This window comes from Podarcis tiliguerta (genome assembly GCF_965153285.1).
Source record: "Podarcis tiliguerta genome assembly, chromosome: 8".
NCBI classification, from domain to species: domain Eukaryota; kingdom Metazoa; phylum Chordata; class Lepidosauria; order Squamata; family Lacertidae; genus Podarcis; species Podarcis tiliguerta.
The window spans coordinates 67,131,064-67,158,520 of NC_139541.1; the positions used below are offsets into that span (position 1 = coordinate 67,131,064).

General features: G+C 47.3%; 1 protein-coding gene across 1 annotated transcript in view; it reads right to left on the reverse strand.

Moving 5' to 3' along the window:
* FOXO6 (forkhead box O6) overlaps positions 1-27,457 on the reverse strand; it is a 116,203-nt gene that overhangs the window by 84,339 nt on the left and 4,407 nt on the right. The gene's annotated exons all lie outside the window — the stretch shown is intronic.

The following is a 27,457-nucleotide window of genomic DNA, read 5'->3' on the forward strand; positions in this document are numbered from 1 at the left end:
CCACTTATCATGCCTTGCTCAAGGGACCTATAACCAGCATAATGCACCCCTGATCTAGTTGTCCAATGAAAGGCTCATACAGAGGTGAATTTGTAGGTATCCCCAAAGTTGTAGGTATTTACCAAAGGGGTCATGGGTTTTGAAGACACTCAAACTCAGGACACAAGGGAGAAGCATGCTTAGAGGAAGGCACGCTTGGCAAATCCACACCATGATCAGCCAATGTCCCCACTGTGGAAGGACGTGTGGTTCCAGAATTGGCCTCCACAGTCACTTACAGACTCATTGTTAAAACTGTGTTTATGGAAGACAGTCTTACTCTGCTACGAGTGATCACCAAAGAAGAAGAAGAATTCCCAAAGACCAAACAATTGTTGAGGGGGACATGCCTTGATTTCCCCCAAATGAAATTTGAAAATATAAGGGGAAAATGCCTGTGTAGACTGCCGTAATGGCGACAGGTGTGCATAAACTATCTTGCCATTTCAATTCGCAGGAGAGCTATCAGCCAGAGCCTGCGTCAGCCGCCTCACTGGAATGCTGCAAAGGCATCAGGTTTGGAGCTTAGGGCTGTTGACGTGGGGAGGGTGTTTTAACTAGACTCTTGTTATTGGCCCTCACTTAATCAGAAGGAGCTGCACAGACACCTGATCTGTAGGTTAACACAAAAGAATCATGCTCCACAGTGATTTACACTCATTATTAGCCTGGTGTCCCACAAGAAATTTTGCCAATGGGACCTGCAATTAATACCTGTAATATAATAGACTTGATTATAATAACTGCTGTGATAATTACATTACAGCCAATGAAGGATGTGGAACGAGGCCCCTGAAAAACAAGTTCTTTGTCTTCGCTTTTTGGCTCTGCCTCTGCCTTGCAGGTAATCGCTGGCAACGCCAGGCAAACCCTCTTTTAATGGACTCTTAATAATGCCGTAATTTCCCTTTGCAGCGAAAGTTTTCCAAACAGTCAAAGATTCAAAACAAAGCAATGATTGCTCCTATTAGCATTAAATTCCACTCTGAGAGAGAGAATAAATCAAACTGGGGGATTCAGTTCGAAGCAGAACTATAAAAATAAAAAAAAACCAATAATGATTTTTTAATATTAATAAGAAAAATATATTGTTATGCACTCTTAAGCATTTAAACTTCTAATCCAATCAGTACAAAGTGCAGAGATAAATCAAAGCAGCAGAAGAGGGAGCAGCTTCCAGAACGGCAGCAATAAAACAGCAGCTAACATCTCTGGGACTCAAGTAGGTTTGACAGTCTCAAAAGGAGGCGGGGGGGTGGGAGGGAGGAATTTATGACGCTGTCATACCCTAACAAGCTTGCTAATCCTCAGAGTCTCTGCACACATTCTTTGTCCAAGGAAAGGAGGCAAGGCAGCCCAAATCCTTGAATTCACACAGCCTCAGAACTCACTCACTTCTACACACATGCACACGGTCCTTGCCGAACTAGTTTCAGCAGTCTACTCTCTTGCATTCACATAACACCGCTGTTTCTTTGCAGAAAAGTGGGAGGGGATCAAAGAATCAAAAGAGATGGCTGGAGTGTGAGCATGCAGACAATATTATATCAGGGGCAGGGAACCTGTGACCACCTTCCATATGCTGCAGGACTACAGCTACCATCATCCATGAGCAGTTAGATTGCGGTAGAAAAACAGGTGCCTCCCACATTTTGGCATTTCCCCCTTCTCTCAGCCAATTTTTAGCATCTAATACACGAAGCATTCCAAAAGGTCGTGCTTTTTTCAAACAGAGAGATTAACAAGCATCCAAGTGATCTGCAAACACATTCTTTGTCTTAAAACATATATGAAGGGTGAGCATGCTTAGCTAGTAAGGAAAAGAGCAGGGCTGCTGTAACCACTCGGAGGTCTTCGAGATATTTGCATGCCTTCATCTCTCCCACAATATGTTTTAATTCAGAGCAGTGACATCTGGAAGAAGCCCTGTGTCAAAGCAGCCTTTGATCGCCAGTTCAAACTTAATGTATGAGGTATCAGGATTAGGGCAGGATTAACCTCTGTGCTAAGCATGCTATAGATTAAGTGCCCGGGCCAAATAAGAGTCAATGCTATAGAACAATGGCCAGGTCTGAGTCACACATGGAAGTACATCACTCGGTGGCTTATCCCCAAATGAACAGCAGGCAGCTGAACAGATGAACCGCCCTCCTTTGAAAAACAGTGCGGTGTCAGGCGACATCGTACCTCCAACTAGGGTGTTTTGGCTGCTCCACACATGCAAACGTTCCCTTGACGCTGCAGTCACTGAGTGGAAAATACTGTATTTTTCTGTGTATTAGATGAGGTTTTTTGACTCCAAAAACATGTCAAAAAACTGGGGTCGTCCTTTACACGGATAGTGGAGTGGGGAGGGGGAAGCTGCATGCTGCCAGCCAGCTGGTTGGTGGGCACACAACTCTCCCCCCCCCCCCATGCTGCTGTGGAAGGTGTTTCCCGCAGTGGCGTGGGAGGAGTGGCTGCCCACTTTGCTAACCCCCAGCAATGGCCCTCCTGGGGTGATGGTGCCACCAGTGCAATTCCCTCTTTAAAAAGCTCAACAACTTTGGGCCATCTCCCGTAATTTTCTTTAAATTTAGTCCCCCAAAATAGGGGGCGTCTTATACACGGAAAAATACGGTATGTGTGTGAGAGCACACCTTAGAAGCACCGCTGTTGGAAGACCTTTTTAGAAGTGGGTGGGATGTTTTTAACGCTTTGATCTTGGTTCTAATGTATCTACATGGGGTTTACTGCTCTCCAGTGTTTCAGACCAGTGACATTCCCAGCCCTACCAGGAGATGCAGACAGTTGAACCTGGAACCTTCTGCATGCAAAGCAGATGTTCTACCACTAAGCCACATCCCTTCCTTCCTTTCTTGTTACTGCTATAACAAGCAATGTTACTGCTTTTTTCAGGGGGTTGGGGCAAGATCCCCTCAGTGGATTCCCCCACCCCCAAATGTATCTACCCTCTTGCTGTTACCACCATTGCCAATCTGGCTGCACTCTTGACTCTAGCCTGCACCAGTGCCCAGAAGGCGGACGGATGAAAAAGAAAGGTGTTGCTCCTTCTCCTGAATCTCACAATTGCACACTTAAGAGAGGTTGCAACAAGAAGGAGCCCCCTGAGGGCAGTAACCTAGTATCAGAGGTAGCATATCAGGCCATGGGGAACACACAGGTTTGTCTTGCAGCACAGCTGACTGCCTGGACGGGGCGGGGGACTGGTGGTTGCTGCCACTACCACAGCACCTGCCACCTAAGGCACCTGTGTCACTTTGCCAAATGGTAGGGCCAACTTTGCTAGCAGATACTAGCAAAGCATCTGTGTTTTGGGGTGAATTTAATCCCAGCTATCTAGCTGGAGCAACTGCACCCACTTAATCTAGTTTATTAAATGATCTCATGAGGGCCAGGTTCTCGAGAGGGGAAGGAAGTCAATGAACCCCAGTGATTTCACAAACATTAAGTGAAAAGCTTCAGAATCCACAGCACGGTGGCAATTCCATTTTCCCTGAATTGATTCTTTAATATCTAACCCAGAAACAGACCTTTCAAGACATTGTTAACGCTGAAAATTGTAAAAACCACAGCCTGTGAATCATTCCGAAGCTAGATTTAAAATAAAAATTGCCAAAGTTCTTAAGAGCAGCATTATAGGTTATAATCTCCGTCAACAAAATGCTTACTTTTGATTCGTAGATTTGAAAAGCCTTATTCATTTCATTCCACTGGGACCTATTGCCAAACTTGCCAAGTAAGTAGATAATCGCTCCACTCCTGGGGGCAGAGACCAGAGCTTCCTGTCAAGCTGCGATGTGCCCAACGCCTTTTGGGTGCTACCACACTGATAATCATCTTAATGACACCCCCCTCCAGCTTGTTCCCTACAGGATTCCAAAGACGTTTGCAAAAGATAATGGCCCACAATTCAAAAGTGACTCACTTTGGTAAATCTGTCAGACTTATCAGTTCATATCCACTGCGCCAACCTCACGCTAATCGCACTGGCAGCACAAGAACCCTACTAAAGTACCAAATGCCAGGATGATTCATGGTGGCTTTAAGTGCCTTCATGTACTTGAAAACCACGAGTCACCCCTTCTTTAACAAATAAGGGATTCCTGATGATTGTTTGGAAATAATTGTTTTGGCTTCTGGGTCTTCAGGTTTCACTTGGGTCACCTTTCCAAAAAAAATTTATTGATCAACAGCCTTGCTGGATTAGGCAAGGGGTTTCCAATCCTGGTCCACAGAACACCAGAGGCCTGTGGAATGTCCATGAAGAACACTTACAATTTGAATGCTATGGAATTGAAATTGTAATACAACATAAGAAATAAAAGAAACAATAAAAATGCAATTAAAGGTCATACAGCATCCTACACAGTGCATTGCAATTGCTACAACCAGCAGAAAAATCATTAAGTGGTCTGCCTAGAGCCTGACATATTTCAAGATTGGGCCAAAGGTGTACCTACTCCAGCTTTCTGCTTCCCAGCCAGATGCCTCTGAAAAACCCACAAGTGTGGCATGAGCACAACAGCAGTCCCCCACTCATAAGCCCCAGAGGTATGCTGGCTTTGATCCTGGAGGTAGAATTTAGCAGTCATGATGTGTAGCCATTGAAACTTATCGTCCATGTAATACTGCAAACCCATCTAAGGGCACTTTTAGATGCCAGTACATGTATTTCATGCAGTAGGAGTGCACCTCCATAACCCACTGCAAAGAAAGTGAGTGCATTGTGCTAACTAGCAACAGCTAAATTTCATTCCTGTGCAACACTCCAAAAATGGAGTTTTTGCAGCAAGAACCACAGTGGATAGTGCAGGGTAACAACCGCTTGACAGCAGCAGTGTATCTCTTATTTATTTTATTTAAACCTTGTCTATACTGCTTCATACACAAACATATCTCTAAGCAGTGTGCAGAAAATGAAAAACTAAAGTCACAAAAATACACAATGAAACCATTGCTACAAATTACTGATAAATATATACAGGTAGCATGTCCATCTTCTTTTGACACAACTCCCCACTTAACATCTCCTAGCCTCCTGGCTCTTGCCCAGGACTCTCTGCATTGACCCTGGCTCTCACCCAAGGACCAAACAAACCCACAGATCACCCCCAAATTCTGACAACAAAGGCAGTTCCTAGAACCTGCTGATATCACAACAGCGTCTCACACTAGGCTTGCTTGTATGGACAGACACCAAGGTCGCTGGAGCTTCTTCTGCCTGCCTACAACCGTGTCTCATTCAGCTGCTTCTCATACATGCAGTTCCAAGCTACACCATGCTTGGTTTAATGAGTTTCCTAGGAGGTCCAAAGGGTGGCAAAGAGGACAGCCCTCCACTTACAGTTCATTCTCTGGTCTCTGTACACCTCTCTTCCTCCAGCTGCCTTACTGCATAACCTCTAGCCAAATTACTGTAAAACACATGCACACAAGAAGAGGACAATTGCTTGATATATGATTCATTTAGAGGCAGCCTAAGTTAGTGGCTATCAGAGGCCACCCTGAGTATTATGACTGAAAAGTAGACAGATCTAAACCCATGCCTACATACCACCAGCATGCATGGGCAAAACTACTGTCTCCTGGATGTTGGGGTCCTCAGGCACAGCACCATCAGAGCCCACCCACCCACCCCACATCATGAACAAGGCAAAACATGCATGTGAGAATATGCTTTGGCTGCATCTGATCTTCTCAGATATTTCATCGTAGCACTGTTAGGGCAATGGTCCTTCTGCTTGACTCGGCCAATGCCCAACATCGCCACTCTCTAAAGTTGACCCTGGTGGACAACAACCTGCCATGCCTTCTCCATCTTGCCCTTGTCCTTTCATGTGACCAGATGCAATGGGTAGAAGGTACTTGGGTTCCCATAGGCATCAGCTTGGCCACTGTTAAGAACAGAATGCTGGGCCAGATGGACCTCTTCCCTGAACCAGCAGAGGCCTTATGGCATTCTTATAATGACTGTACAGAAGACAATTTTTCAGCAGGTGCAGCTTGTCATGTTACAATAAGCCCCACCACCACCACACAAAAAAAACAACCCCAACCTGGCTACGTTCAAACACAAACCACAGCTGGCTGCATGGTATTACTATTTAATGTAATCCACTTGTTCTCAAGTGGATTGGATATATACCAGAACATTTTCTCCGCTGCTTTAAACTAGAGGGCCCTCTCCAGACACTGAATTGTATTCAGGTAACTTTTGCTCAAGAGCAGATCCACTAAAAACAATGGGCCTTGCCTAGCTATGGCCATTCATTCCAATAGGTCTACTCAGGGTAAAAGACAGTGGCCTATATCCTTTTCATGGTACATTCATGATGGCATTGAGGTGGTTAAACTAGATTCCATTTCCATATCAGTGTTTTGCATCTGCAGAAGTTTTGGGGTAGACATCCAATCAGTGCACGCCCTGTAACTTCTTGCTGAAATCCCATAACTTTTTATGCCGCAAATGTTCCAAGGTTTTGTTTTGCTTCACCGTCTCCCTTAGAGCAAGAAAGCCCCTCCAGATGGGAATAATTTACCTGTGTTGTTATCTTGCATTTTTATTCTGTGAACCATCCTGAGATCTTGTGATGAAGGGCGGTATGTAAATTTAACAAATGAATAAAACTAAATAAAAATAATGCCTCAACATTGGGGAAGTACCACAGAAAAAGCAATAAGGCGGAATGGTGTGTGGACAGTCCAGTACCAATCCATCACAGAAGCACAGTTATTGTGTCAATGATGTTGCAGAATTGCACCGGGGTGGCAGGGGGGACTCACCAGTCCGGAGGGACCCTAGGGGAACAGTCTTAATAGTGCTAAAGATGGCTGCCAGTGCTCTACCCTTAGTCCTTTCCCCTTGGAGGGATGCAGTAATCTGAGCCACTCCAGGGGTCTAAGGAGGAAAAAAAGGAACGTTTTTGTATTGAGCAGTGGTATTAGAAGGGCTGTGGGGATCTCAAGGCAGCGTTTGAAGAACTCTCAGTGTCTCGGGAAGCTTGCAAAGCAGAGGGAGATGGAGACAGAGAAGCTGAGCAGACACCTTTGATTTGTTTTGTTTTGTTTTTCAAAAATAGAGAGAGAGAGAGAGAGGGTTCTTAGAAGCCGCCTGCCACCTGGAGCGATGCCAGCACTCAGGACGCTCTGAAGCAGACATGCCAAGCCGTAATTGCAGACAGGCTCATTTAAAGAGATGAGACATTTATTTTTAACTCGTGTTAAGGTAATGAACTGATCTCCAGACTTTAGGTTCAGAAGTTCACTGCCCTCCCCCCACCACTCCATCTCTCCCCACCACCACATCTGTGCCCCGCCCCTCCCACCCTGCTGACCTTCCCGTTTTCAGCTCAGATCATTGGAAGCAGAGAAATCATTTCTGTCCTTGCTCTTGTGGGGCTGACCAAGGAAGCAGCTTGGGCATTTCCCCCATTCCATACATCCACTCCCTTCTAAGGTGCGTAAGAAGCTGCCTGATGCCAGATCAGACTATTGGTCCATCTTGCTTAATGTTGTCATAGCAACGCAGGAAGCTGCAGCTGGCTGGCTGGCTGGCCAAACCCAAAGAGTGCTCACTTCCTTGTCATCCTGGGGGGTAGGAGTGACAAGTGGGGTGCCGTGGGGTTCTGTCCTGGGCTTGCTGTTCAAAGACTTTATAAATGGATGAAGGAATTGAAGGGATGCTCATCAAATTTGCAGATGACACCAAACTGGGAGGGGTAGCTAATGCCGCGGAAGACAGAATCGGGATTCAAGATGACCTTAACAGAATGAAGAACTGGGCCAAAAACTAACAAAGTGAATTTCAACAGGGACAAATGTAAGGTTCTGAACTCAGGCTGGAAGTATAAGCACAAGTATAAGATGGGGACGCGGGTGGCGCTGTGGGTAAAACCTCAGTGCCTAGGACCTGCTGATCGTAAGGTCGGCGGTTCGAATCCCCGCGGCGGGGTGAGCTCCCGTTGTTCGGTCCCAGCTCCTGCCCACCTGGCAGTTCGAAAGCACGTCAAAGTGCAAGTAGATAAATAGGGACCGCTTTACAGCGGGAAGGTAAACAGCGTTTCTGTGTGCGGCGCTGGTGCTGGCTCGCCAGCTGCTGCTTCATCACGCTGGCCACGTGACCCGGAAGTGTCTTCAGACAGCGCCGGCTCCTGGCCTCTTGAGCGAGATGAGCACGCAACCCTAGAGTCGGACACGACTGGCCCGTACGGGCAGGGGTACCTTTACCTTTACCTTTATAAGATGGGGACCATCTGGATTGCCCATAGTGCATTTGAAAAGGATCTTAGGGTCTTAGTAGCCCACAAGCTTAACCTGAGTCAACAGTGTGGTGCAGCAACCACAACAAAAACCTGGTATGTAAATGTAATAAATTAATAACAATGTTGCACTACGTTTCAAACGGCAGGAAAGCACTCTGTGCCAGGATACCACCCCAGATTTCATCACATGAGCAGCAAGTACAGCATTCAGCTATCTCCTTCCTGATTTGCTTGCCTGCTTGCACTAGGAGGGGAGAGGAGAATGGGTTGCATGCTGCAGCCCAAGCACATTATGGTTTATTAAGCCAACAGCCTTGGCTGATCGGTATGACCAAATGCCATCAATATGGTGAAGAAGCCCTGACAAAGTTAAGCTGTCTCTCCTCCAAAACGTTGGCCACATATATATGGTGTTCGCTGCCACCCTAACCATTAAAAAGCGGCTTCCGTGCTTCTGCTCAGTTCTGTCTATGATGGCACTGTGCTCCTGCCGTAGGCAGCATGTAACAAAATCTGAGGTTAACGTCCCAAGAAAGCTCCTTACTGCCGTATTGCGGTGTAATCCCCCCCCCCCCCAATAATGCTCAAGGGTGCAACCAGAAGCTAGCTAGCCAGCTTGGGGATTCCTCAGGAGGTTTCCCCACTGTGCAATGGAGGGTTCTGAGCAGGAGCCAGGCTGTCTCCGGCAAATCCCCTTACCCATCCATCTCCCCACCTCTGCTGCTTCCCCCCTGTGCTGTGAAGACAGCCAGGTAAAAACAGACAACGGCACTTCAACCCTCAGGGACTGACTAACAGGAGCTCCTGAGGCAGGAGAATAGCTGAGCTACTCATGGCTCTCAGTCCTTTCCTGAGTCAGGCAGGCTCTAATCTGCTTAGAAACTAATGTGGCAAAAATCAAAATTTCAAATATAGCAAGGCACACACATTGCCAAGATGAATACCTGCACAACCAGATGAGATGCAGCTAGGTGTTCCAAAATAAACATCCACCATTACGGTCTACAGAATGTCTGCTTCTGGAATACAGGACACAAATTCCCTTAAAATGGGGTGGTATGTTCTCCATATGTTGTCCATTTCTCTTCATTTATCCCAAACCCACTTGGGAAGAGCTAGGATGTTATCCTCATGCAACAGTTTTTGTTTGGGTCACATTTCTCTGTCATTTCTTATGGGAGCGAGACCCTTTCAGTAAATAATACCTGTGCTCGGAGATCTGCAGTGGTTGCCAAGTTGAAGATGTTGCTATTAGTATATAAGGAACTGAACTACTTGGGGCAATTTTACCTGTGAGATTGCCGTACCCCATGTATGCCCACTCAACCGCTGGCAACTGTGGAATTGGTACTGTCACGTGTTCCATATAATAACCATAATGTGCTTGCACGAAATTGATATTTTAGTGTGGCAGCACCTACACTTTGGAATTCCCAGCCAATGGAGCTCTAGCCATTTGCCCTAATGGACCAGCCTCCACTGCTTCCAAGTAAACGCATACAGAATTGTGCTGGAAATGTTTCAGGTTGCTAATACAGAATGAAATAGGAATCACTAGCCCAGGAAGAGGAAAAGGAAAAGTGGGCATTCTAGGGAACTCCAAGCCATACAAGGCTGGGTGGGTGGGGGAATATACTGAAGACTGGGAAACAGGAAAGTTCTACGTACAAAGCATCATACACTTAAACCAGAGCTTTCCAAACTGTGTGTCGCGACACCCTGGTGTGTCAGCTGCAGTGTGTAGGTGTGTTGTGCGAATGCTCCCCGCACTCCTCCTAGGGCTGCAAAGGGTTTAGTTTAACCTCCGGTTTGTTAGTAAAACTGATTTACTGTGTCGGGAAATGATGCATGTCTAAAAAGTGTCACCACCAACATGAAAAGTTTGGAAAGCTCTGCCTTAAACCTCACCTGGTATAATTAACCCTGGTTAGCTACTGCCCCATAAGCATTATCTACTTCACTTGCATACATTAACATTATGCACCAACTGAGGAGCCAGTGAGCAAGTCGTAATTCCTGTGTTCACACCAATTCTTAATGTACAAAGCACTGTGTGCACACAGATCTGCTTCGGACATTTATGAGATGTGCAAAAGCAGGAAATATGGACAAACCCCGTTTTCTGTGTCGACAGCATAGTATTCACATCCAGAGTCAGGATTCCCTATTTTCCGATGACAGTTGCATTCACAGTGGGGGAAATGGGTTAATCCCCTGCTTTGCATATTAAACATCTCATTCTACCCACCTCTTACAGAGGCATTATCTCAGTTAAGAGCGCAAGTCCTGACCAGGGCCTCCTGCCCTAAACCTGGCTGTACTTACCTGCCTTTCCTCAAACTGAGCACAGGCACCGAGGACACAGAAGGAATGCACCCCACCCATTGTGCTGTGCTTGGGGTCAAGAAGGAGTCAATGCTCAGCACCGTTCCATCCTCTCCAAACCTGGTTCCTAGTTGTGGGGAGAGAAGGCAGGAGGGGGAAGGAGTGGCGGCACAAGGGGTAGCTGGTGCCCGTTGGAAATGGCAGGGCAGAAGGCAGGGAGCCCAACAGTGAGCAGAGCCACAGCCAGTGACAGGCAGAGCCAACAAATTCTACTTTTGTCCCCATTCCTCTCCCTGCTGAGTTTTACAATGATCACACAGAAAGCAAAGAGGAGGACGTGAAATCTCTAAAGACTGTGCCACCCCTTGGACTGTATGGAAGTTAAGAAGGCAAGCATTTGTTTGCTGGGTGAGAGCAGACTGAAGCTGGCAGCACAGTGCCCCTTTGCTCTAACGGAACAGCCTCCACTGGGAAACACATTATTCCCCCACAATGCAGGAAGCTGCCTTTTATCTAATCAGACTAGTTGTCCAGCCAGCCCAGTACCCTCCACTCTGACTGGCAGCAGTTCTCTGGCAGAAGAAGCCGTTCCCATCACCTGCTCCTGGAGATTGGATTTGAGGTTGTCTGCATGCAAAGCATGGGGTTTATCTACCACTGAGCCGGGATCCCCACTCAAAGCAGCTCTGGAGATGACTCCAGAAAGGCCGCTGCTCACCCTCATAGGACACCCCCTTGACCGCTCAGAGCCAAGGCTGGTGGGGAAGGTTGCTCCCACACTGATCCAGGGGGTGGGCTGGTAGCCTGAAGGGATAACCCACCCTGTGCAATTTGCAGATGAAGTCTTCCTGTATCCGTCACAAGTGTGTCAGGGTGGGTTGTGGCATGGAAAAGATGACTGGCAAAAAGGATGGGGGGAATCACAGGGGACTGCAAGCTATGGGGTGGGGAGTAAGAGTTGTTCTGGTGAAAATACTACCCACCACTTGGCTGTTTGTGAGCAACAGACCCCATTTGCAGAAGAAGCAAAAGGCTTTCCCCCTCTCCTTTTTTTTCTGCAGATGAGGCCTCGGTTGCAGCCTCTCCCTTTTTCATAGAAACGTACACACACTGTTCTAGAAATCCGGGTTTTCCCTTCTCGGGGGATTGATAAATGCCTCTGTTGTGCCTGGGGAGCACCTGGCAAATGCGTCCCTCTGATCCTGGCGGGGGACTCACAGCCTCGCCGAGCTATAAATATTGAATGCTGGTATTTCCCCCCTCCCTCCCGCCACTTGCCTCTCACTCCACTTCCAATCCCACCACCCTCGGTCTTCCTCACCCTCCTCCCCTCAGCCATTTCCCCTCCAGTGGGTGAAAGCAATCTTTGTGCCTCGCTTTCAGTTCTCCTTGCTGGCGAGCTGCCAAGGCTGCACGTAATAATGAACAGATGCTGTCCAAAATGAGCTTCAGCGGCACATGGGCAAAACAGCTCCAAGTGTCCTTCCATAACCTAAACTGCCTTTCACCTCAGCTGTAGCACGCAGGTAACTTCCACAGCAGAAGAAAAGTTCGGGGTATGCAGGGAGAGGGGACATAAACCAACTGGCTAATAAAAAGGGATGGTTGCCCACAAGTGAAAGGGGAAGGACCATGGCTCAGTGGCAGAGAATATGCCTTGCGTGCAGAAGGTCGCAGGTTCATATCCCGGCATCTCCAGGTCGGCCTGGGAGAGAATCTTGCCTGAAACCCTTGAGGGCTGCTGCCAGTCAGTGTAGACAATACTGAGCAAGATGGACATCTGTTTCACTGCAGATGAGTGACAGGTTTGGCAAGGAAGTCCAGAAAGCCCTCCGTGGGGAACAGCTTTTGCATCTTAAATGCAATGCCAGTCAAGTGGTGTGCAGCCCACAAAGCTGAAATGTTTGATGTTTTATTGTGTTTTTATATTTTGCTGGAAGCCTGCACCAAGTTGCTGGGGAAACCCAGCCAGATTGGTGGCGTTGTTGTTGTTGTTGTTGTTGTTGTTGCTGTTGTTATTACCAGGAGAAGATGGGACAAGGTAGCATGGTGTGAATGCAAGCAACAGCAACCCAGCTACTAGGAATCTAGCAAAGCATCTCCACTCCACCCAGCAAGCTGCTCCTCCCAGCGAAATTTAACAGCTAGACACTTTTAAGCTGGGGAGGTCTGGGTTCAAATCCTCACTTGGACAGGAACTTCACTGGGTGGCCTTGGTCCAATCACATGCACACATACACACAAACTCAGCGCAAGCAATCACAGCATTGTTGTGAGAAGGAAATGATGAGGTGGACCACACATTTGAAGATGGATTGTATTAAGATGCTCAGAGACAGGATGACAATGAATACTAACTGCTTGCAAGGGGTGAACAATAGCAGGAATGCTCTTAGGGCTGCCTGGTCCAAGTCGAGTTTTAATGATTAAATACATATATATGAAGGGGGAATGAGAGAGGCCTTGAAGTTGCCCATCAGCAGGGAGCGCCTAGACAGCAGCTGGCTAAGCAAGCACCAGGGCTTAGACTTCTCTACAATGGTGAGATGCAATTGCGGTTCTACTTACAGTAAACATTGCCTAAATTTGCAAATCTCTTTGACGTTCTCTTACAACCAAGCGGTATTTAAATTTTATGAAATAAATCATAAATAAATCTGCACATATAACACTGCGGCTAGACTGTTGGTGGGAACAGGCTATCGCCGGCACATAACTCCAGTGCTCAAAAGTCTGCGCTGTGAGTGGTTCCCCCATGATTCAGATGCACGGGTCACATCCACCAGGAGCCATATGTTTAGTGTCTTGGGCCCAATTTTTATGGAACTCTTTTCTTGTTGAGGTCAGGCAGGCTCCCTCTGCCTGCTGAAGACTTCTTTTTATTCCAGCAGGCATTTTATTTGATGGCCGATGTTAGAATTTTAACTGATTTTTATTTTTGCTATAATGTACCTTTGTAAACCGCTTAGAGATGATTGTAGTTAGGATGTGTAAAAAATGTTTAAATAAATAATAAATACAAGTCAACATATTTTTTTAAAAAAATGCAGATCTGCATCCTCTTTTTTTGGGGGGGGGAGACAATGTATACGTGACTGCCTGCATCTCACCACAGTGCGAAAGGCTGCGACCCAATAACCTGGGCAATAACTTCAAGGCTCCTGCTGCTCTTCCTCCTTATAGTTCTTTATCTTTAAACCAGACTTGGGCTGACAGACCTTAAAGAAAAGATTTGTCTCCAGAAAGCCCTTCCAATAGGGGACTTGACTCCGAAAATAGGACCAGAGATGAGCAAATCTGTCCATTTTTGTTTGGCTCTGTTTCTCCTTTTTCTAATCCTAAATTCAGCTCTCCACATTCCCACATCAGTTTGCATTTAATAAAATAAAAAAAAGTTCTCAGGAAAATTCATCAGGAAATTTCCCCCCTAATGTGCATGTCTGCAAGCAATTTTGCATAATATATGGCATTTTTATTGTTATTTGCATGCACCATTTACACAAATATTACACACACACACACACACACACACACACACACACGTGGCTGGAGAATGTTCTGAAAAGTGCAGGTTTCAAATGGGGGGGGGGCTATTTTTCGGTTCACATCTAGTTTCGGAAAGTGCAAATTAGGTAAGTTCCCCTTTAAATGCAAACTGACACAAATTTCTTCCCCAACCCTAAGTAGGGCACATGGCCATCCTAGTGAAACCCCCAGAGAATCACTGCCAGTCAACATCTACGTTACTGGGTGTAAATGGACAAATGCTCTGACTTGGTATAAAGAGCTTCCTGTATTCCAATCAGCATGAGATTATTGATGCCTGTTTCATGCGTTTCTTCCAACCCTGATTTCTGGAGTCTTGCAGTCCTGTGAGACACAGCTCCCTGGTTAATAAAATAAACTGGGGAGAAATCACCCCTTTAAAATAAAACAAAAAAATAAAACAGCTCCACCTCAGAAGCCAACTGAGCACAAGCTTCAGCAGTCACAATTTGTGAGATCTTTTCCAATTGGAAAAGGGTGGGTGGGTAACCCAGGTCCAGTTTCATGACATCTGAGCACTCCCTACCATCCATGCCCTGTGTGAGAGTTTCTTCACTCTCCCCTGCTGGCACTAAGCAATGGAGACTCACTATAAATCATTAGCAGAGCCTACTGTCAGTAAATGGGATGCGAGTGGCACTGTGGGTTAAACCACAGAGCCTAGGGCTTGCCGATCGGAAGGTCGGCGGTTCGAATCCCCACGAGGGGGGAGCTCCCATTGCTCGGTCCCTGCTCCTGCCAACCTAGCAGTTCAAAAGCACGTCAAAGTGCAAGTAGATAAATAGGTACCGCTCCAGTGGGAAGGTAAACGCCGTTTCCGTGCGCTGCTCTGGTTCACCAGAAGCGGCTTAGTCATGCTGGCCACATGACCCGGAAGCTGTAAGCCGGCCCCCTCGGCCAGTAAAGCGAGATGAGCGCCGCAACCCCAGAGTTGTCTGCGACTGGACCTAATGGTCAGGGGTCCCTTTACCTTTACTGTCAGTAAAAGACTCACAAGGGCCAACAAGAGGAAAGGAAGACTACCACCACCAGAGTGAAGAGAAACTGCCCGATGTTCAAACCAGGCAGGACTTGGCATCTTCTCACCTCTACCTGCCCAGATTTGTCAGCGAATGAAATCTGACTTATGTGTGTCCGTGAGACAGTGTGAAATAGTTCCAAGTAGTATCCCAAATGCCGAGAACGCCATTCTGCAGTCTAAGGACCCGACACCCGTGCTGAGCTTCTTCAGAAAGAACAAGCCAAAGAGAGAGCGAGAGAGAGCATTTGGGAGTGGGGACGGATAGTGCTGTGACTTGAGAGTGCTCCTAGTCCACAGAATCTCAGATGTAGTTTATATTCCAGCAGTTATTAAATAAATAAATAAAGTGAAGAGCAGAGCAAGCTGTTCATTTGCAGCCGGTCCCTGGGGTTTAATAAAACTCTACTCACTGCTGTAGTATCATTTTTATGCTATCATAAAGCTGGACCATTTAGCAGGTTTGTGTTACTTCAGCAGTTAGCACTGCATGAAAAGCAATTCCAGAAAGGTGAAAAGGAAAAAAAAAAGTAAGAGGATGAGAACGTAACGGAGGAGAGGAAGAAGGAAGAATGCCATTTTTTCCCCCCAGTCGAGCCAAATCTTCCTGCCCAAAATGCTGTTGCAGAGGAGTCCCCTGAACAACAACAAAAATACCGTTTCTATTACAATTCACCATGCCCCCTCCCCCCTCCAAAAAAAGACAGGTGTGCTGATAGTTTCTCCCTTCCTTCAGTTTATTTAGAAGGTTTTTACCTTGCTTTTTCTCATAATGGTATCATAAAGTTCTAGAGTTGGAAGGGACCTCTGATGATCATCTAGCCCAACCCGCTGCAATGAAGGAATGTGCAGCTGTCATGTACAGGGATCGAACCCATGACCTTGGTGTTATCAGCACTGTGCTCTATACAGTGTATAGTACAGCATGCAATGTACAGTACAGTAAAACTGCCTTCCCCCCCCCGCCCCGCTGGCTGGGGCTGATGGGAGTTGTAGTCCAAAATGGGGAAGAGTGCAATTAAAAAAATGATGCAAGCAAGGCACTTCTGCTGCAAATGGATGCTCTGAAATCCTTCATGCTCTTCCTCCGCTTTCTGTCTGCCTCCAAACATTCCCGATTGCCCTGCTCCAATGATTGCATTTGAGGATGAGTGCCAGTGGTCAAAACCTTTCCCCAATGTATGTACATGCTGAGAACTAGTATGGCCTAGTGGTTAGGGCTAGGGCTGGGGAGACTCAGGTTCAAACCTCCGCTCAGTCACAAAACTTACCAGATGATCTTCAGCCAGTCACTAATCCCTCAGCCGAACCAGCCACACATGAGGATAAAAGCAGGGGAGTAGAATCAGTGGTGGCTGAGGCACATTTGGACTGGAAGGGCAAAAGGCAGGGAGCCCAAACAGTAAGTAAAGTCAGAGCCAATGGCAGGGAAAGCTAACTAATTCTAGTTTTGTCTCCATCTTCCTCCCTGCCGAGTTCTACCACCATGCATGAAAGAATACATTCCATCATCCCACTGAGTGCTAGCAACACCAGGCTTCCTTTGGTCATATAAAGCAAGTACTGGGTTTCTCTGATAAACAAGGTCCAGCCAAGGTGTGCAAGAGCTGCAAGGAAGCCCTGGCTTATCAGCAAGGAACAAGCACTGCAAAAAGACAAATTTATTATCCATATGCATGCACATTTCAAGCTCATGCCGGAAGGCAAAGGAACATCCTTTCGATGTGTGGGTGAGTTGCTGATACAAGCAGCCCTCTCTTCTGAGGCCTCTGAACCCTATAAGCCCAGTTCCCACATGAATATACCGTATTTTTCGCTCTATAAGACACATCAGACCACAAGGCGCACCTAGTTTTTGGAGGAGGAAAACAAGAAAACAAATATTCTGAATCTCAGAAGCCAGAACAGCAAGAGGGATCGCTGCGCAGTGAAAGCAGCAATCCCTCTTGCTGTTCTGGCTTCTGTGATAGCTGTGCAGCCTGCATTCGCTCCATAAGACGCACACACACTTCCCCTTACTTTTTAGGAGGGAAAAAGTGAGTCTTATAGAGCAAAAAATACGGTAATTCAGTTGCTTCACAGATTCCTTAACGATTCACAGCTGAATGTGTGAACGGGTTCCAATGAAAGCATCCCTTCGGGTGATATTAACAGAAATGGAAATTCCATCTAAGATTTTTTCAGCCTTGGGTGACACACTGGGTAACTAACGACTGTGGAAGTAAATGCAATTGCATGTGCCTTAGACCACTGAGTGCAACAGTCTCCTTCACACAGTCTAATTGCCACTTTCGAACTTGGGGAGAGTCTTTGCATCTGTGATATACACACCAACACAAGTAGATTAGACTACTGTAACACACCCTATGTGGGGATGCTCTTAAAGACTGTTCAGGAATTACAGGTTCATAGAATCACAGCATAGCATAGCATCATAGCATTGTAGAGTTGGAAGGGAACACAAGGGTCATCTAATCCCACCCCCTGCAAGGCAGGAATCTATTTGCCCAAGGTAGGTTTTGAACCCACACAACCCCGAGATTAAGAATCTCCTGGTCCAGAGGTGGCTAGACTCATGATTGCAGCTGGCTGCACAAACCTGTGCTTAGATATCTGCACTGGCTACCACTTACTTTCCTGGCACAATGCAAAGTGCCGTTGACCTTGATCTAGGTTAAGAATAGGAAACCTGCTGATAGCACACTGAGTTCATATGCATCAACAGAAGCTTGAACTTCTGTACCTTGGAGAAACAGCTATGAAAGCAATCTTACTGAGACTTTCAACTGGTAGATAAGAAACCTTACTTTCCCTGCCCAGGGAATACCAGATCTGCCTGCCTGCCCTCTCTGTATGCATAGATTTAGCAGCTGGCGTACAGAACTCCTTTTCAAAGCACATTTGCATGAGCTAGGCTTGGGTGCTATTGCCTGGTGAATCTTTAGCACTCGCCCAGCTCTGGTTTGATAGGACTAGGGCAGTGGCGTGGCGTGGGGGGTGCAGGCGGGGCCAGCCGCACCGGGCGCAACTTCTGGGGGGGGGGGTGCACTCGCAGCTCTCTGCCCCTACCTGGCTCACTCACTCTCTCTCACTGCAGTGCTGGCTGTGCGAATCCGATCCGAGCCGCCGGGTCGCCGCCCACTGTGGAGGGGAGGGTGCCAGGCATGCGGTGCAGTGCGGAGAGAGAGCGAGGGACTATCTGGGGGAGGGACAGTGCAGGGGGGGCAAATTACTTGCCTTGCCCCGGGTTAGGGGGCGCAAATTACTTGCCTTGCCCCGGGTGCTGACAACCCACGCTACGCCACTGGACTGGGGGGAAGCCATAGCTCAGTGATACAGCATCTTCCCTGAATGCAAGAGGTTCCAGGTTCAATCCCAGGTGTCTCCACACAAGGCTGGGAAAGACGCCTACCTCAAACTCTGGAGAGCTGCTTCTACTCAGTATAGTAGACACTGCTTAGCTAGATGGTCTGATTCCACATAAGGCAGCTACCTATGTCCCTGTTTCATAACAATACTGCTTCATGTTTGTTAACTGCATTGAGAGCTTTGACTTTGGAACAGTCTATACTTTTAAGAAGAATGGCAGTAACTGGCTTACCTTAAGAGGAGCTTAGAGGCAATGCAAGTGCCGGTACAGCTCCGAGAGCTGGCACTCAATGAAACTCAACATATATATTCAGGTACACTGTACATTTTAAGCAGATGATTCTCCCACAAAGAATCCTGAGAACTGCAGTTTACACCTCACCAAGCTAAAATTCTAGCACCCTTTATCTGCAATTCCCAGGATTCCGTGGGGAAAGTCATGCACTTTGATTTTTTGTACACAGCCAACATACACTTTTGAGAGATGAAGCAACCCTTCAGACAGAGGACAAAGGCCGTAATGCTGCTTTCAAGTATGCAAAGAGGAGTACATCCGCCGTCCCTTCTGACGCCTGCGTGATATTTCCTCTAATGGAGGTTAGGAGAGCCAAGACCACAGCGGTACACATGGGAGATATAAGCTTAAGTTTAAAAAGACAAGCACCCAAAAGAACTGGGTAGAACCATGGGTGTAAACTATGGAATTCTCCCCCACAATAACTACCAACCTGGATGGCTTTAAAGGAGGATTAACAAATTCATAGAGGAAAAGACTACGGTCTACCTCCACTCTTGGAGGAAGTATGCCTCTGAATACCAGTTGCTGAAAATCACAAGTGGGGAGAGCGCTGTTGTGCAAAAGTTCTGCTTGCAGGATTCCCACGGGCACCTGGTTGGCCATGGTAAGAACAAGATGCTGGACTAGATGGGTCTTTGGTCTACTTATGTGATGGGCAATGTGGTATTTCTAAGCTTGCTTATTCTCTTAAGGAACAGGGATGGGTACAGAGAGGAGGAAATGGCTAGCGAGATGAGTCACTAGCCTCCCTTCCTTCTCTGCAATTATATGCATTTTTACTCCAGAGTAAACCCCACAGAAGGACCGACTGCTGAGATCCGATTGCACCAGTGGGGCTTCTTGATTGGCTGTGGGCTGCAATCCAATGCACACTTACCTAGGAGCAATCCCCACTGGAAACAGCAAGACTTATTTCCAATAAACATGAATAAGGTTGCGCTGCTGAGCCTCCTTTACACCATTTAAGTGACCATCGGATCGTTATTCACAGAGACGAGAAAGTGGAGAAAGGGTATTTGTAATGTGAATTTATCCTTCTGGCCAAATGACAAAGTGGATGAAGCAAGAACGGCTTTAAGCCCCATACGAAAGCGCTTCCAGAAGCTTGTCCACTTTCAACACACTGCAGTAGCATTGCAATCATGACTACTGCAAGAGAAGGCTTGGCGGGGGGTGGGGCATTCCTGCAGTGCTTCACACGCTGTAGGCACAGGAATTAGTAGTCCCAATACTTGCAGACCTTGAAGAAGTATGCATTGGTGAAAGCTGGCCTAACCCACCAAAGCTTAACCCACAACCAAACTGTGTGTCTTTTAAACTGTCATGGGGCAGTTTTCTATTCTGCAAAAACTGTTATTTATCTTGTGGCATCCATACCTAGCATGGGGGGGGCACTGCTGCCCAGTTGCTTGTACAGTCCATAGGTACGTTTCTTCCCCACAAGTAAATTGCCCCTGAATTGCACCAGCAGCAGCTACTGCTCTTTTTGTCCACATGATGCATAATGTTCCCCATGATTCATGGTTTTGTGTGCTTATTTTCTTTCTGAAAGCAACAGATTACCGGCTGCCCATGCTCCTTTGCTCTGATGCGAGGGACAAAAGGAACGAAGGAGATAAAAAGACAGCCCATTTCAACCTGGTGCCCAACAGCGGAGAAGTAGCCAACTCGCTTCTTGTGAATGTTCCTATTACAGGGTCACAGGGACACCAGAAGTCAATTTGCATTGGGTTGGACTGTTGTCCGTCTTGCCCAGTATTGTCTACACTAGACTAGCACCACATACGCACAGTCCTTCTCAATAACTGCTACCTGAGCCTTTTAATTGGAGGTGCCAGGAATCAAACCTGGTAGCTTCTGCATGCAAGGCAGATGCTCTACTGCTGAGCTACAGTCCCTCCATATGGTCTTGCTCAGGCATAGGCAAACTCAGCCCTCCAGCTGTTTTGGGACTACAACTCCCATGATCCCTAGCTAACAGGACCAGTGGTCAGGGATGATGGGAATTGTAGTCCCAAAAATCTGGAGGACCGAGTTTGCCTATGCCTGGTCTTGCTCAATAGCAAGAGGAAGTACTGCTGGTTAGTCAAGGATGTTGCAGCAGTAATTATAAGCCATGGTAAAGAGATAGGCTGGGCACAACCGTAGGTGAGTGATGGGTCCTCCCCCAGCCCTAGTCAGGACACTCCTCAGCTTAAAGCACCAAGGCCACCCAGCTAGTTTATATTCATGCCACAAAGGAGCAGCCCTAAGAAGTACAGAGAGAAAGAAAAGTGGGAAGGCTTGGAGATTAAGGTTTTTGGCACTGTCAGACCTACATCAAGCAGACATCCACCAGCTGATAGCTTTATTGTTATACTTTGGATGTCAAAGTGGCACAAACAGCACCTTAAAATGCATCAGAGCCGCTGCTTCTTTGACAGAGGGTGTTGGTTTCCCATTAACAAGTGGAACGCGTGAGCTGGAGCATAAAACTTCAAGCGCTTTGGAATTGATAAAATAACAACTCCCTAATTAAGCAGAACTGTCAGTCAATGGGGCCTTCCGTGCAGCATTGGAAAACAGCAAGCACTACTGGCACACGTGTGCAGCATAGCAGCGCCAAGACCCACAGCTGGGGACAGTGGCGTGCGGAAAACCTCAGGCTGCCTGCGACCCAGAACTGCATGCCGGAGAGGACTTCCTGCTGGTAAAGCTTTACAGTCACAAAAGAAGAAGGCCAAAAGCTGAAGGAGGAGGACTGCTGACGCCAAGGTCTAGAAGCTCTGGATAAATCGTGTAGGCTGCAACCCACAAACTCACTGCTTCAGCAAGATTGCTCTGATTAAGAAAGAGATGGCACTCTTTTAAAAAAACTGCCAGAGCCTTTGGTCCCTTCTGGTGACCTGTTGATTGAGCATTTGTATGCACAAGGTTTGTGGGTTGGCTACACCACACCAGGTGTTTATTGTCCATTTGTTTGCAAGAAGGTGAGGCAATGTTCTGTATAGCAATTGTTCTATCACACTTACCAGTGCATTTTCCTCCTCACTTTCCTTATTTAGAAAAGTCCTATTTTGGTAAGTGGAAGAAAGGGAGTAGGTGTGTTGAGTGAGGGTGTCAAATGAACACTTACTGGATAACCTGAATTTATCAGTGTATCCCGGTAACAGCGACGGTCTGGAAGCACCCTGCACTGCCCAGTAGACAGGAACAATAAATTCACCTATGCTTTGGAGTTTGTGTTTGTGATGTTTTATCCACAGCGGGTGGCGCTGTGGGTTAAAGCCTCAGTGCCTAGGGCTTGCCGATCGAAAGGTTGGCGGTTCGAATCCCCGCGGCGGGGTGCGCTCCCGCTGTTCGGTCCCAGCGCCTGCCAACCTAGCAGTTCGAAAGCACCCCTGGGTGCAAGTAGATAAATAGGGACCGCTTACTAGCGGGAAGGTAAACGGCATTTCCGTGTGCGGCTCTGGCTCGCCAGAGCAGCGATGTCACGCTGGCCACGTGACCCGGAAGTGTCTTCGGACAGCGCTGGCCCCCGGCCTCTTTGAGTGAGATGGGCGCACAACCCTAGAGTCTGTCAAGACTGGCCCGTACGGGCAGGGGTACCTTTACCTTTACCTTTATCCTATCCATTAAGCTCAGAATGGCATTTGGAGGAAGGCGAGGGGGCTACTGGCCAGGACTAGACCTGTATAGCTTCAGAGATTATTGATTACAGATTGGTATCACCTTTCTCCAAGTAGTGCATAGTGGCATGCATCCCCACCACCACCTCATTCTCACAACAACTCTACGAGATAAAAAGTCCCACATTCTGCTTCATGCCTGGGCATGGGCATGGATTTGAATAGGGCATCTTCCCAGTCTTAGTCCCACACTATAACCATTACACCATACTGCAGGCACCCCCAAACTCGGCCCTCCAGCTGTTTTGGGACTACGACTCCCATCATCCCTAGCTAACAGGGCCAGTGGTCAGGGATGATGGGAATTGTAGTCCCAAAACAGCTGGAGGGCTGAGTTTGGGGATGCCTGCCATACTAGTTCCCTGCAGAACTCCATATCAAACTAATAAACAAACCCAACTATTCATATATGGGATAAAGTCTCTATAGGAAATGGGGGGCGGGGGTTGGTAAAACCCAATGGTTGCTTTACAAATACTGCAGCTGCTTCAGTACATGTTCCTTCTACCATCTCCTACCCCATCGGGCCTGCAGCTGATACTACTGGTCCATCTTGGTTCACTTATGGCAGGACTTTGTACTAACCAGTTTTTCCCCCCTCCCCCACAGAAGCCACAAAGCAATTCTTCCCACGCAGGGACAGGTGTAAGGGCTGCAAGCAGCCCTTGTTTCAAACCTAATTATGACGCAATGCTGGGTTGCAACCAGGCTATAACGAAGACAGGTCAGCACACCAAGGGCCCCATCTGCGCTGCACATTTAAAGCAGTACCATGCCACAGCTTCTCCCAAAGAATTCTGGGGGCTGTAGTTTGTTAAAGGTCTCATTAGGAGACCCCCTATTCCTCTCCCAGAGCTACAATTCCCAGAGTGGTTTAACAGTTAATCCCTGTTCCTTGGGAACTCTGGGAACTGTAGCTCTGCGAGGAGACTAGGCGTCTCCTAACAACTCTCGGCACTCTTAACAAACGACTGTCTGCAAGATTCTTTGCAGTAAAGCCATGACTTAAAAGTGGAATCAAAGAATTGTAGAGTTGGAAGGGACCACCAGGATCATCTAATCCAACCCTCTACAATGCAGGGATCTTTTGCCCAATGTGGGGCTCAAACCTACAACCCTGAGATTAAGTGTCTCATGCTCTAAGCTCCCCTTTTGGCCCTTTCCAAGCTTTGTGTAGAACTCCCTTTCCTGCAAATAATTCATTTCAAAAGCATAGACAATGTATCCCAGTGACCAATAAATCTGTGTTAACTGCAAGGTGTGGAGTGGGGAGATACTAGGGCAGGCATAGGCAAACTCGGCCCTCCAGATGTTTTGGGACTACAACTCCCGTCATCCCTAGCTAACAGGACCAGTGGTCAGGGATGATGGGAGTTCCAGTCCAAAAACATCTGGAGGACCGAGTTTGCCTATGACTGTGCTAGGGCATTTGTTAAATGGTGCACAGGAGCTGAAGTTCTCTGTTCACTTTAGGAGAGAGGATGGAGAGGCCAGCTGGAAGTTTTAAATCTAAGCTTCTAATCCCACCTTTTAAAAAAGGACTGACTCATGGGGTAGGGGAGCAACTCCCCTTCCCTTCCCTCTCCACAACATGGGGAAATGATCTGGAATTCTCAGCTACTGAGCCCTCTCTGTGGGTGACAGACTAGGCTAAGGAGGAGGCAATTAAAGATGAAGACCCGCTGCCAGAAACACCCCCACCATCCCAGCAGAGAGAGAGAGAGGAGAGAGATGAAACTCTCTACAGTTGCAATGCTTCTGAACCTCAGACATAAAGACTACGAACAACTCCCTCTCGTACGTACGGGCCTTTTAAGAAAGCGAAACAGTATTGTGAACGCAAGACTGATGAGCGGTGCCCCCTGTATCAGGTTCTCCGCAGGGATGAGGAACGCCTCTCTCTGCAACTCTGGCAATGCACAGCGAGGGGAGAGAAATTTAATCCAAGGAAAGTAGCTCTAACAGAAGGGAGTGGCAGGTTGCAGAGATGTAGATTGGGAACAAAAAAAAAAAATTAAAAATTACAGAGACGGACACGACAGAGTTCAGGGACCAGGGCCGCAGGTGCGAGGCTCCAATCTGGGGCTTCATATTACGAATTGAAAACCAGGAATGGAGTATTTTCTATGTGAGCAGGACATACAAAAAACTAACAGCCAGCCAGGGCTGAACTTTCCTTTCAGTAGCCAAGACTAATAATCCCACACAGCAACAAACGAAACAGAACTAGCATTTAAAAAAAAATAAAAATTGGAAAGATGCTCCAACACCCCTCAAGGACTTCCAGCTCTTTTGGCGGTGTCCGCCCACCTTGGAACCCTCCAGTTGTTTTCAAACTACAACTCCCATCAGCCCCAGCGAGCACAGCCAGTGTAGACCAAAATATCTGGGGGGCACAAGGCTGCCAAAGGCTGTCTTTAGGAGTTATGGTATCCACAGTTCAGCAGCCTTAAGTGCAAACTCACTGCCTTATACTGTAGAGCAGGACCCACCAGCTAATTAATTATCCCCTTAATTATCTTGCTAACATTGAAGGAAGGTGCCTTTCTGAGATTCCTTAAAGGGAAGGGGATCGTTTCCCTTTCAGTGAGATAACTTAAGAACTAACAAGAAAACAAGTGCCATGCACTCATCACAAGGAGAAGCCACCTTTAATGCACGGAGCTGCAAGAAATATTTCGCTTTCAGATTAATTTATTATTGCAACTCTGAAAAGTGGCACACCTGATTCTCCCCCTCCCCCTCACAACAACCCTGTGAGGTAGGTTAGTCTAAGTGACTAGCCCAATATCAATCCCCTTGACCTAGTGGGGATTTGAACCCTAGTATTTCAGGTTCTGGTCCAACACTCTAGCCACAACTCCACACTGGTGTATTTGTACAGATTATTCCAGGTCTGACTTATCACCGTACCAGCACCCGCACCAAGCAAGAGGCTGGTAGCAAGTCCCCTGTGCCCTGTGCCCTATGTGCAGCTCCTGCCATCTCCTTCTCCTCCTGGATTGCTGCAGCTTCTCTCTCCTCCCTTCCCACCATCAATGAGTGCTAAGCATGCAAGCTACTGCCTCCCACAGCCAGTTGCACCCCTGCCCCTTCCAGCCAGGGCCAATCAGAATATAGTGGCCAGTGGCAACTCCTGAACCCAGCACTGGCTAGGAAGGAGCAAAGGAGGTGGCATCAGCTCATACTCTCAGCACCAGCCAATACTGTGAAGGCAGAGAGTGAGGAAGGGAAAGAAAGAGGGGGCCATCCCACTGGTAATGGCAAAGGCAGCGGCAGAAGGGGCCAGCCCTGCTGCTGGGGTATGAGCCTTGGCAGATGCCCAACATTGCCAACTGCTAACACCAAACTAGGTTGCATTAGTTTCCTTCTTTGCTGGTCATTTTTATTCATTTGATACATCTACACTTTCATCTCCTACAAAGGAGATGTTTCATGCCATTGGGTTGTATCCTACTCAGTTACGTTCAAGCGTAGACAAATTTAATTTAACATATCTAAGTTAGCCACATCCATTATTTTCAATGGGTCTGTTTTGAGCAGAACTAGCATGGGAAACCTAATGGGAAAATGAAGTCCTATCAATCCTTCAAATGGCCAGTATGCTGCTTCCACAGCCCATAGAGGTCTCTCAACGATCAGCATATTCCCATTTTTATCAATATTGCTCTAGGGGTGGAGAGTCTCTGGTCCTCCATATGTTGATAGACTACAAATCCCATCATTAGGATTCCCTGACCATTAGGCATGCTGGCCGAGGCTAATGGAGCCCAGTGAAGTGTGAGGAACCATGAGTTCCCTCCCCATTCCTGCTCTAGAACATCCAGGGTTTTCTGAACAAGCTGGTCCATTGTCTGGTGACCTTTGAAACTGATGGGGCGGGAGGAAGAGAGGCCAAAAGAAGGTGGGGCCACAGTCAACTAATCCTAGCTTTGCCCCCATCCTCCTCTTTGCTGCATTCTACAAGGGCAATGTGGAGACAAAAAAAAAGGTGAAGGTGACAGCCAGTGCCACCCCCTGGAATGGATGGAACTAAGAAGGCAGTTGGGGGCTGACTGAGGATAGGCTGAAGTTGGTGGGGCAGCACCCCATTTGGCCTAATGGACCAGCCTCTACTGTATCCCCTAACTCCCTACCCTTCAAACATGAGCAAGCTTCTGTCAACCATCTAATCAGCCAGCCAGTCTGATTTTTTGTTGGCAGGCATACCTTTGCTTCAGTTTCCCCAGGAGGCCAGCGGTGGAGAGGGGAGAAGCTATGTTGGAAGAAGAATCATAGTATTGATGTGGATGGAAAATCTCTCTACCCACAGAGTATTCATGTCTTGATTCCTCAGAGTCTAATACACTTCTTCAGGAATGAATTCAAGGTATGCATCTGGAAAGTTCTTGAAAGCTATGATGGCACAAGCATCACAAAGTCTTCTCCCATGCAGTATCATGTGGAACATGGGAAGCTGCGATAAACGAAGCCTATTCATAGAGCCTCCCTCACAGTACTCTCTACACCAACCTTACCTGAGCAGATGCCTTCAAACATTTTGGACTGCAGCTCCCAGCATCCCTGGCCACTTGTCATGATGGCTGGGGCTGACAGGAGTTAAGAGTTAGGCAATGTTTGGAGGTTGAAAGCTGGTCTGCCTACACTAACTGGCAGCAGCTCTCCAGGGTTTCAGAAAGGGATTTCCCCCCATTGTTACCTGGAGGTTCCAGGAAAAGGTCCTTGGAACTTCAGCATTCAGTCCTTACTATGAAACCACAGCTCTTTCCCAATAACCTTGGCACCATTGTGACTAGAGCAGTTGTAAAACAAAACATTTAACTCAAAGAAATTGGCACCCCAACCAGGGCACTTTCGAACACTTCTCCAAAAATGGAGTACTTTCATAGGAACAAATGAAGCTGCCTTATACCAAGTAAGATCATTGGTC